Source organism: Giraffa tippelskirchi, chromosome 9, assembly GCF_054371585.1.
Source record: "Giraffa tippelskirchi isolate mGirTip1 chromosome 9, T2T-mGirTip1v1.2.pri, whole genome shotgun sequence".
NCBI classification, from domain to species: Eukaryota; Metazoa; Chordata; class Mammalia; order Artiodactyla; family Giraffidae; genus Giraffa; species Giraffa tippelskirchi.
Window position 1 is genome coordinate 103,968,556 of NC_137283.1, and position 12,559 is coordinate 103,981,114.

A 12,559-nucleotide genomic window follows, 5' to 3' on the forward strand; every position below is an offset into this window, starting at 1 on the left:
GAGGGAGAGATGTTCTCTCCCCTTCACATAACCTTGTTCTCTTCTAGAGAAACAGCTCTGCAAGATTAAATACACTTGAGGGAGAGTGACATTACCGAGGAGAGGCTAATTAGTTGTTCTGTCAAAATCCAATGGGCAGTGATCCAAAAACATTTGGGAAAATAGAAGTAACTCATTGCAAGCCAGCCAACCAGTGGCTTAAACTCTTTTACTTGGTGATTTCTTCTGAGTGTTTAGTTCAGTTGCCTTAAGATCCATCTTGATATTAACAGGCTATTTAGGATTTTAACAAGATTATTTGGAGACTCAAAACCTTTCTGAGCTCATGTAATAGATGAATTCTCTCAAGACGGGCAAACTGTAAGTGGCCCCCAAACAAGATGCACATTCCTCTTGATTTATTGAGGTACAGAGAGGAAATAATATAAGTAGATAGATAAATAGATCAATCTTTAAATATAGTATTTTAAAGAATTCTGTTTTTTGTGAATGTTTTGTATTGTTCATAATCTATTAGTTGGTAGTACAGTTATGTAACTCATAAATAACATAGATATGTTGGGGTATGTTTTTTTTTTTAACTACTGAGAAGGAGGGATTAAATAAAACAAGAACACCTTGCCTTTAATACCCAACCCCCTCCAGTCCATGTACTGTAATGAAGGTGAACTCTCCATGTACTCATCTACCCAGGAAAATGAAGAGGTAGTCCTGCTTCACTCAAAATCCAAAATTTTTCTCTGAGTTCCGGCCACTTCTAGAAGTAGAAGCTGGGTACAGCTGCATTGAGAGTCAGTATTAGTTTAGATAAAGTTGAAGGCAGCTCTTGAAGGAAAACATTTATTTTTCAGGTCAGGGCACTTATGTTTTGTATAAACCTTTAGTATCTTGACAGTCAGACATCCCCACCAGATACACTTGCAAGGACTCACAAGGGAAGGATTTGAGGAAGCCAGACGGATGCAATCAGTGAGGAGCATGGGTGTTCATGAAGATTACCTGTGATCTGTTCTCTCTAGGGAAGGAGAATTAGAGCTGGTCTTTCTTTAGACCTTTCTTTAGGTCCTTCTTTAAAAAGAGGACCCCCTGTGAGAGAAGAGATTTCCTGCTTTGATTTGTCACAGAGGATGTAGGTTCTAGACATAATTCCTGCCTGTTTCTTCAGAAGTTTGACCATCAAGGGACACAAAGTGCACAGAAGGGAAGAAATAGAAGTTTTTCTTCTCCTGCTGCCTCAACCTGTTTTCAGCTGCAGAGGAAAGAGCACGCTCTGGTTTTGAAGGGCTGCATGGGCATGCGTGCTCAGTCGCTTCAGCCGTGTCTGACTATGTGCAACCCTATGGACTGTAGCCCACCAGGCTCTTAGGTCCATGGGATTCTCCAGGCAAGAATACTGGAGTGGGTTGCCATGCCCTCCTCCAGGGGCACTTCCCCACCCAAGGATTGAACCCTCGTCTCCTGCATCTCCTGCATTGCAGGCAGGTTCTTTACCCGCTGAACCACCTGGTAGGCCCCAAAGACCAGCATATCTGCTTTTAAATCACTTCAGGGCTGCGTCACTGCACAGCTCATGTGCTCTGCTGCTATCAGAGTCTAGGCGACCCGCAGCCTCTAGAGCTGTTCTCTGAGTGGCTGTCTGGCTACTGGTGCCTGCCAGCCTTTCAGTACTGTTAGTTACTTGGCGTGTGGTCTTGGATGAGTGGCTTATTGTACCTACTGGTAAATGGGGTAATAATTCCTACCTCCCAGAGTTGAGTACATGTATGCCTTATAATTTAAGTCTTTCTTTCTTCCCTGGTCAGTTTGATTTGTCCACCTGCACAGCATCCATTATTTATCTTTGTTCACATTAAGATGTTACCTTTTGGACATCACTATTCAGGAGCCTTCTGTGAAGCCCTTTCCATGTAACTTCCTCCTTTCTGGTTCAATGTCTTCCTCACCAGCATTTCACTAAGAATTGGTCATAAGGCACTAGTTGTGCAGGATTAATAGCTGTCATATGAAAAACAAAGAGGGGGGACATGAAGTCTTCAGTAAATTTGAGATGTGCTGGGTCTGACAAGGGTGTCCAGATTCCTCCAACAATGTGAGTGCAGTGCAGAGGACATCACACTTGAGGGTTTTCCGAACTGTCTACTTTGGTGCATAAAACTTTTATGCACAATCGTTTGTGGGCCTGAAGTTTGGTGGCATTTACTTGAAGAAATATCAAATTCTTGCCATAAAAACTTTAGAAAGAGACTTCCATTCTCTTAGTGTCTCAGGTCCAAAGATCTGCTGTTTCTGTAATATCAATTGAAGGAAGACAGATGTTGAGTCTACAACTGATGTTAAGTTAACCAGAGTTAACCCTGGTTTTATTCATTAGCCCAACCTCACTCTAATTCCTTAATAAAAAAACCACCTATGTAAATATCTGTCATTCCCTTCCAGGCCTGGGAGAATGTTAAACATCTTCCCTTCTACATGATCACAGCTACATTTTCACTACCTTTAAGGCATTAAAGTAGAGAACAGTCCTTGGAGTTAGTTGAGAGATCAGTTTTCCTATTGCCTTTCATAAGCTCCTAGGATTTTATATATGCAGTGTGTAATTTTAACTTTCTATGCCTTTGATCACAAAATAGGTCCTAGTTCAAACCAAACAATTTCTAAAGACATGAAAAACCACGTAGAAAAACATAATACAAAAAGTTTTTGCTATAGATATGCCCTAGTTTACTAGCAAAAAAGGAGAAATTGCTGCATAATACATGCTGAAACCACAGAAGAAAGAATGTTTGTGGTGTCTATCTCACATGTATTTCTATTCTAGAATATGAACACTGATGTTAAGCAACTTAACCCTTTCTTTGTAATGTTTGCTGATGGTTCCAGATGAGGATGATGTCTCTTACACAAGCATCAGTGAACAGGCCTGTCAAGACAAGCCCAGGGGTGGCAATATTTGCATTTGTTGATCGGCGACTCTTGAGAGCTGTAAAGACTGTGACCCAAAGAGTGACTCAGAAAACCAGGGGCCCATGTCATTCTGCTCTAGACTCGCCATGCAGCATTGCAGTGTTGTGACTCGACAGTCCTGCAGCTTGCTTACCTGTCATTTTCATTGACTGATGGTGCTGTGAGTGAAATTCTCAGCAATTCAGTGTTCACACCCCAGCTTCTCAGCCTTTCCTCCTATAGTTCTTGCTTGATAGCCTCTTGATCAGAGGCTGAGGACAACAGTATAATGATTCATAGGCCCTCTTGGCAAGTAATCATTTTCTCACAGGGATGATATATTCTGGGAGAGGAGTAACAAATGTTGATTTGCTTTTTAAATTTTTTTTTTAATTTAAACTTTCTGTTAACATGAGGTTGACAGGGTTACTTTGTCTCCATTTGCAAATCCTTTTAAAAAATATTTAAAAGCACTTTTGTTTATTTAGCTTAGGACTCTTAAATGTATGTTATCCATTGAGAACAGAATATGATAATCCCATTACATTCTTTATTTTTTAAGAAAAGAAAAATCATTTTGTAAGTTCCTTCCTTATTTTGGTACATGAGGACTCGGTATGCTTCATCAAAGTTGAAAGCAGGGAGCCCCCACCACAGCTCCATTTCATAGATGAGAAAACTGAGCCCCAGAGAAATTACGAGTTTTCTATTGCCACAGAACTGGTCAGTGGCAGAGACAGATTGGGGCTGAAATCAGCTAATTTGAGGCTACGGTCTCATCTGATGTTAGGCTTACTTGTACCTGTCATAAGAGAATCTAGGTCTGAAGAAGTCTGTGACTTGCATAGTGAGTCATGTGAATTAGGGACAGGGGTTGAGGCAGAAGCATGAAGCACAGAAATTGGTATCAGATGGGTCTCAATGTGAATCCTGGCCCTGGAACTGGGTGTGTTGGTTAATGTCTTCCTTAATTTTTCTGAGTGTGTTTTCTCATCTTTACAGATGAGAAAGGGGTAGTTCATAGTACCTGCTGTAAGGATAAAAGATAATGCGTGCAAAGCTCCTGGCACAGTAGGTGCTTAATAAATGGAAGCTCTGGTTATTGTTACGACTAAGAGGCATTTGCCCTTCCTCTATGCTGCTTCCTTTCAAAGCAGCATTTGCTCTTCTCCACACTCTTGGAGTTCTGCCTTGTCAGGTTTGGCATGGTTCAGCTCGTTTTCTCAAGACACGGCTGATTTTTATTTTTTTTCTTCATAATTTGCATTAGCGTTGTCTCATTTCCCTGAAACCCTGTCATAAGTCAGGAGATTGTTGCAGAACATGATCTGAAACCTTACTTGCAAGGGAAAGTCCCTTCCAAAAGAGGCATTTCCCCTTCTCTTGAGTTTTACACTTCTCTTTCACATTGTGCAGGCAATCCCCCAGCCTGGTGGCTGACTGGACACAGAGAAGGACCTACCCTGAGTGTCCTGTGCAGCTTGAGTATACAGTGGGAGAGAAGGGTCTGGTCACGGTGGCCCCTGGTGACTTCACTGTCACCATTTCTGACATTGTGCTTCTCAGTGCTTCCAGCTTTCCGCTTTCACCAGGTCTCACTCGTGAAACCCCCGATGGAAATTTAGAGGCTTCTGTGGTTCTGAGGGGTTACTGGGGCTTTGCATTTTCTGTTTCCTCACTTCCTTTATAGCTCTCAGGGATTTCCTAAGAAGACTCTTCTGTCCTAGTAGTCTAGTCTGGCTCCTCCCTGCCAGGATGAGGGAGCTGGCACGTAGGTGCATATGTCTTTTTTTTTTTTTTTAACACTGTTTCAAAAATATATTCAGGTCTTATAATGAAAAAATAGTCTCTGGTCATTTTTAAATTTTTTTTTCTCTAGTGCAAATAGTATGCAGTTATTATGATAAAAAGTAATCAATTTTATCAAATGGATTCATCCTTTTATCCCAAATGTGTGTGTGTGTGTGTGTGTGTGTGTGTGTGTGTGTTTGTGTGTATGTGTGCCAGTGCCATACTTTCTAGATATTTTGTCACCAGGAGATTTTTCAACTGGAGGATATGTTGCAACACAGGTGAACTATCTGCAGTATCTTAAAAAAAAAAAGTACAGATCTGTGTTAATGCTTTGAAAATACTTTACATTAACTGTTCACATCATAAAGGAATTTTTCAAGAAGAGAAAATAGGATTCTAATCCCATCCTTTCTGCATAATAACTGATTTCACTTTCATTAACTTTCATTTTTTATTCATGTACTATTTATGTATTATGTTTCCTTAGGACAAGCTTTAAAAATTTGTGTCATAAAAATAAAGCTAGGTATTTCCTAAAATTTATTGCAGTGGGCCTGCCCACTTTCCTGATTTCTTGTACCCTTTTTCAACCAATAGTGTACCAAGTAAAGATGGAGCCAGACTCTTACTCCTTGGAAGGAAGGTTATGACCGACCTAGATAGCATATTTAAAAGCAGAGACATTACTTTGCCAACAAAGGTCCGTCTAGTCAAGGCTATGGTTTTTCCTGTGGTCATGTATGGATATGAGAGTTGGATGGTGAAGAAAGCTGAGTGCCGAAGAATTGATGCTTTTGAACTGTGGTGTTGGAGAAGACTCTTGAGAGTCCCTTGGACTGCAAGGAGATCCAACCAGTCCATCCTAAAGGAGATCAGTCCTGGGTTTTCATTGGAAGGACTGATGTTGAAGCTGAAACTCCAATACTTTGGCCACCTCATGCGAAGAGTTGACTCACTGGAAAAGACCCTAATGCTGGGTAGGATTGGGGGCAGGAGGAGAAGGGGACGACAGAGGATGAGATGGTTGAATGGCATCACTGACTCAATGGACATGGGTTTGGGTGGACTCCGGGAGTTGGTGATGGACAGGGAGGCCTGGCGTGCTGTGATTCATGGGGTCGCAAAGAGTCTGACACAACTGAGCGACTGAACTGAACTGAACTGAATATTCTCTTGCCCTGGGGATTGATCCTCAGTGAGGTCACTGATTCAAACTCCATTTTTGGTAGTTTTCTTTTCCGTTTAAGAGTGATAGAGAAAAATTCCAGTATTTTAAAATTTCATTTATTTAACAAATATCTATTGAATACTCTTAAGTATTGAGTACTACTGTGTTGATTAGGACAAAAGGTGTAAACTCACTTTGACCTGCTCAAGCCAAGAGTGAAAAGTGTGGAGGAGACTTACTGGTTGGCTTTTGTGATGTTGCAAGTGACTGTTGGTGATGGACAGGGAGGCCTGGCGTGCTGCAATTCATGGGGTTGCAAAGAGTCAGACACGACTGAGCGACTGAACTGAACTGAAGTGGCTCAGGTCCACTCTGAGTGGAAAGATAATTTCTGCTATCATGTCCCACACACAATATGGAAAGAAGTGGATGTGGAGGTGATGAAATAAAATGAGAGAGCATCATAAGCCATGGGCTGGTGGTGGCACTGAGTTTGGATTTGGGGAAGGATAAAGTAATGGGCTCCAAGAATAATAGAATGAAGCTGAATCAATAACCATGGATTGGAGAGCTTAGCATCTGGAAGCAATAAACTAGTGTATTTATTTACTTACTTGTTTGTGGGAAGTATTTAAGCTAAATTAATTAAATTGATTCTCACTGAAAAGGAAAGACCATTCTAACAGATTTACATAAAAACTGAAATTTATTCCACATGTAACTAAAAAAAATGCTAAGCTGGATTGGGCTTCAACTTTGGATAAAATTATGTCTTCCAACAAAAGTTGTTGTAATTCTGTCTTTCTCCAGATTTTCACCTAACTTTCTTGTTGGGTTCCCTGTTAGGCAGGTTTCCCAACTTGTTGGCAAAGATGATCATCACCCACTTGTGGCTTATGCTCAACAAGCTTTGTTGCCCTGATGGAAAATGCATGCTTCTTAAATTTTGATTGGCCTGGCTTGGGTCACAGACCCACCATGGAGCCAGGTGGGGTGATTAGCCCCGTCTAAATCATATGGCAAAGTGGTCTTCTCCAAAGGGAAGGAGTGAATTTTGTTATTAGCGGAAGTGATGCTGGACAGGCAAACACCAAGAATTACCACTACACAGATCATTTAAGTATCTGAGTATCTGACGAAAGGATGAGCCTTCTATTTCTAGAAAATTGCTCATAAGCACTTCTCCACATGGAGTAATTCTGCTTATAATTACTAGAGTTCACAGAACTTCTGAATTTGCATATCTGTATGTACCCTAGAGTTCCATAAATCCTAGCTTCAAAAAACTCAATAGCATGAAATAATTGAGGGCAAGCACTAGGACTTTTTGGACATGATATCATGCACACTTCATAGACAGTCTTGTTCCTACTGAGCCCTGAATACACTGAATGAATGAATCAATCAATCAAATAGCATTTTTTGGTGATCTGCTGTATTGGCAGTATGCTAAGTATTTTGTATGTGTTATTTCATTTCATTCTTCTGACATTATTCTATGGATGAGGAAAGTGAAGCCAAGCTAGAAGTAAAAGAAGCTGAAAACCTAGAATTGACAAGCATGTAAAGGAGTTAAGAGCAGATCTGAAACTCAAGGGGCGAAATCCTATACATGTAGGGAGTTAGTCTGAGTATCAAGAAATACTGTGGGATTCAATATTGTGGGATGCAATAATATTCAATTATTGCATTCAAGAGAATGTTCACAATATTGTGGTCCAGCCACAGCCCTAGGGCCATCATTTCTTAGTCTGCTATGTGGCTGCTGACCCCTGTCTAGCACTTGTTGTCAGTGGCAAAAATGTACTTTCTGTTTTCTCTGTATATAGAAACCTCTTAAAAAAAACACTTGAGTCTTTCACATTTTTACCTTATGCTTCAGAACCTGCATTCAAACTAAAACTTTCTTTGTTGTGGTTGAGATTTATTTGCAATCCAGATATTTGCTACTTAGGAGCCTCATAGGTAATTGCTCCAGTGAATCCATACTCACTCTTGGAAATTCCCACAGAATGGTTCTTCTGGGAGCAATGATAAAAACTATAGGTCAGTTACTAGATTGACAGCAAGTTGAGCAGACCATAAAGGAGCAAGCCCTCAATCCATGACATTGCAGGTGCTGTGTCAGTAGAGGCAAGTGGTTAAAATAATTGCCACAGAGTCTTACCATGGAGTTGGGGAACTTGGCAGATTTGGAAGATCACATGTTTAAAGGGGGCTCTTTTACTCTGTTTTCTGACCTCAGGCCCATATGAATTGATAAATATGATAGTACCAAGAGAACAGAAATAGGAGTTATCCTGCTAAGACCCTGAACTGAGAAGAATAAAGTAGCCAACTCTACTTTTCAGCAAATCATCTCACATGGGAGGAATGAAGGACAACTAATATGCAAATTGCAAGGAGACAGTGGTTATGTTCTGATTAGTTCCTAGTGATTTGAATCCATGCATATATATCAACTGTTGATATCAGTATGGACAATATAAGTGTTTACATAAACAGATTTGAAGCTTTATTTTTTTCCCCATAAGGACCTAGTACTGAGTGCCAGTATAAGAAGATGTTTTACTTCTTTCCCCATTAATTTTGATGAGCCTCAATCAAGCTACTTTCTTTTCTCCTATTCTTGCTCTTGTGAAGGATCTTTTTCTCTGTGTGTGTGTTTGTGTGTGTAGCTTTACTAACCATATTGTTTGGGCTCTTGAAAAAGGAGATGTGATACAGGGTACATTTGTACTAAACATTTGTTTGTTTAGCAAGGGCTTCTGTTTAAGAAGGGGTGAGATGGGGTGTGGGGTGGTGAGGAAGCAAGATGTTACCAGATGATTAAACACTAGCTATGAATGTTACTTGATATGTCAAAAGAGTCTTTGCAGATATGTGTAAGTTAAACATCTTGAGATGGGGCATTTAGCGTGCATTATCCTCTCAGATCCAGTGCAATCACAAGGGTGCTTGTTGTTTTGTTTTTCTCCCTTCAGCTGCACATGCAGCATGTGGGATTTAGTTCTCTGACCAGGGATTGAACCTGTTCCTCCTGAGAGAGTCAATTCCTAGGCAGGTTGATAAGAAGCCTGGGGGTCCCCAAGGAGAGAAGGATCTGGAATTCTCAAGGAGGAGGAAAGGACAAACGTTTTTTTTCCCCTCTACATTCCTTAGTCTTAGTCGCATAAAACCTTTTAATCTTTAAGCCTGGAACTGATGATTACACAATAAACAACTCAGTCTAAACTCTGTACTAAGGATTATATAACAATAATGTATCCTGCTTGAGGACAGTTTCTCCTTCCTGAAAACCTTCTGGCTAATCCTGTTATCTTAAAATGTAAATTATGAGAGTGAGTCTAGTAAGATCTTTACAACCTCCAGACATTCTTTTGATTCATTGTAATAACTAATTAAATGGTATATAACTCCATTGCTAACACTAGCAAAGGGGGTACTCTTTCTGGCCCCTTCTGATGTCTGTGTCAGAAGCTTTCTCTATCCCTTTTATACTTTAATAAAACTCTATTACACAAAAGCTCTGAGCGATCAAGCCTTGTCTCTGGCCCTGGATCGAATTCTTCTCCTCCGGAGGCCAAGAATCCTGGCATCTTTTGTGGTTCAGCAACAACCTTTCACTCCTGCAATGAAAGTGCAGAGTGTTAACCACTGGACTGCCAGGGACATCCCACAAGGGTCCTTATAAGAAAGGACAGGAGGTCAGAGTGAATAGTAGGAAATGTGGTAATGGAAAAGAAGGTTGGAGTGATGCTCTTTGAAGATGGGGCCTCAAGCCAAGGAATACTGGCAGCCACTAGAAGCTATGGAAGATAAGGAAATAGATACCTTCTGAAACTTCCAAAGGAACATAACCCCGATAAGACTTTGATGTAGAGTTGTGTTCTCCAGAACTGTTAAAGAATAAATTTGTGTTAGATCACTGTGATTGTTATAGAAACAATAGGAAACTAACACACATTTCTGTTAGGAAAGGAAAGAAAATTCCAGTAGACATTTAATCCAGTATATTAATATGTGTGTTTTTTGCCTGCTGTATACATATGGTAACTGCTTTTCCAGGCGCCAGTTACCACTATTTTCTTACCAGTGCTACTAAAAAATATGTATGATACTAAACTGAGTAGTGAATTTAAGGAAAGAATGGACAGTATGTAAGGACATGCTTAGGGAATCAAGGGAGCTTGCTATGACGGGGCTTGATGTCTGTGTTAGTTAGAAAGGCTAGGCCATGCTGTGGTGAACAACTCCGAATCTTGGAGTGACAGAAGTTTCTTGTTTGTGCCAAGTCTGCTGCATGAACAGATGACCTGACAGGGAGTTCCCTTCCATGTGATGGTTCAGTGTCATGTTGTCATGTTAACCTCTGCTTACATGCTAGCCAAGGCAGGACCGGAAAATGCTAGAGGGTTTCATGCCAGCAATTAAATGCTTCTGCCTGAAAGTGACACTCATTGGCCAAAGGAAGCCATGTGGCTACATCTGTGTAATTTCAAGGAAGTGGGAAAGTGTAATAATACTCCTTTGTGCCAAGGAAGGAAACCTAGGGATACAGGGAAGCAACTTATATGTCTGTTCTATGACCACAACTTTGTAGAGTATTTTAAATAATTTTGGAATTTGCATATGTCCTTCAAATAGATAGCGATAAATTCATGCTCAAATCTGAGTTATCCATCTTCTTTCTTAGAAGTGATTTAAGTCCTGAATTTTCTCAGGTCACAGACCCAGATTTCAGTTTAATAGTTAATGCTAAGAAATTGAATACTATAATTAACATGCATTAACAAATGAAGTTGATTGTTAATATTATATTCTTTTAAAAGGCTTAAAAGAACACAAAGCTAAACAAAATGAATATAAATAATCTAATAATGAAAAGAGAACCCATGTGGTGCTGAATTAAGTATTTAGTAACATTTGTAAAGAAACAGAAAATCATACCTAATTATTTGATTGTGCTTACCTTTCCTCAGTCGGAAAGCCTTTGGCAGGCAGTGCATTTCTATAGGCAGTTCACGGTGATTTAATATCGATTAACATCTACTTGCAGCAAAATGTTGATAGTAAGTTTCTAAATTCACAGGCTTGACATCTTGCAGTGTAATTGGGCATATGAAGGAGATTTCCAGGTTGCTGCTAATAGCACCTTAGAAAGATGGAAAGTGGATTTTAACCCTTTGCCAAGGAGGCCAGCGAATCCACTTGCTGCAATTTAGGAAATATTGCATCTAGAAACAGACAAAAGAATTGTTTATTCATTTATTTTGTTTTTCCTCTTACAAATTAACTGGTGTTCCAAGTTTGGTTCAGTTCAGTCTTTCAGTTGTGTCTGACTCTGTGACCCCATGGACTGCAGCATGCCAGGGTTCCCTATCCATCACCAACTCCCAGAGCTTACTTAAACTCATGGCCATCGAGTCGGTGATGCCATCCAACCATCTCATCCTCTGTCATCCCCTTCTCCTCCTGTCTTCAATCTTTCCAAGCATCAGGGTCTTTTCCAATGAGTCAGTTCTGTGCATCAGGTGGCCAAAGTATTGGAATTTCAGCTTCAGCATCAGTCCTTCCAATGAATATTCAGGGCTGATTTCCTTTAGGATTGACTGGTTAGATCTCCTTTCAGTCCAAGGGACTCTCAAGAGTCTTCTCCAACACCACAGTTCAAAAGTATCAATTCTTCACCGCTCAGCTTTCTTTATAGTCCCAACTCTCACACCCATACATGACTACTGGAAAAACCATAGCTGTGACTAGATGGACCTTTGTTGGCAAAGCAGTGCCTCTGCTTTTAATATGCTGTCTGGGTTGGTCAAGCTTGCTCCTTGGAAGAAAAGTTATGACCAACTAGCGTCCCCAGCACACAGTAATTAGGCCCCACGTTCCTGACAAGGGCATTCTGCTTAAAGTGGCCTTTAAATGCCTCTTGGTGGAGTTATTATCTAATTCAGACCTTTTTTTTCCCCCTTGGAAAGGAATCAACATGTTCTACAGGCCCTGCCAGGCAAGACCTTTAGTAGTTTGCTTGTTTGTTTATTGACTGTTTTAATCACCTTCTTAAAAACATTCTCCCTAACCCCCTCAGGGCAAGATGTGGATTTGTTTACACCTCGGTCTTTAACTTCAATATGTGGTTACTAATCACTAAATCATTGAATATATTTCAACTTTTCTTACGTTGCTCAGTGTCTCCTTGGAGAGGAGTTAAACCCAGAGTCCCTTTGAAATTAACAGGAGTGCCAGGTAGTCTGAAAGTCAAATAAGAAATAGGTTCCTTTTGATGTAGAATCAGACAAGTATGAGATATGAGTGATGATTATTATTATGTATTTATTGTGCACAGAAAAACTGATCTATAGCCTTCCAGAGTGTACTAGAAGTCTGGAATGTTCTTACTGTTGGCTCAATCTCAGATCAGTCAAAAAGTCAAATGGAACAGCAGCTTCAGGGTATTAAATTAGAGGTTTCTAGACTCATGCTCTGGGTAGACCTCATGATGAACAGGAATCTGCTCTCACTGGACCCTACAACCATTCAAACCCAGCTCCTCTGTATAATTCCTACCTCTACTTCACTTCAGAAGGAAGTTGCCTCTTCTTGATAACTGAAACCACCAGTAAGGGTGGGAAAAGGGGAAACCCATTTCTG

General features: G+C 40.3%; 1 long non-coding RNA gene across 1 annotated transcript in view; it reads right to left on the reverse strand.

Moving 5' to 3' along the window:
- Positions 1-6,007: 6,007 nt before the first annotated feature.
- Positions 6,008-12,559, reverse strand: part of LOC145520865 (uncharacterized) — a 28,310-nt gene continuing 21,758 nt past the window's right edge. The window contains exons 2-4 of the long non-coding RNA XR_014064854.1: positions 10,878-11,060; positions 9,740-9,804; positions 6,008-9,534 (exon numbers count right to left, since the gene is read on the reverse strand). This is a non-coding gene — a long non-coding RNA (uncharacterized LOC145520865). The remainder of the gene's footprint in view (positions 9,535-9,739; positions 9,805-10,877; positions 11,061-12,559) is intronic.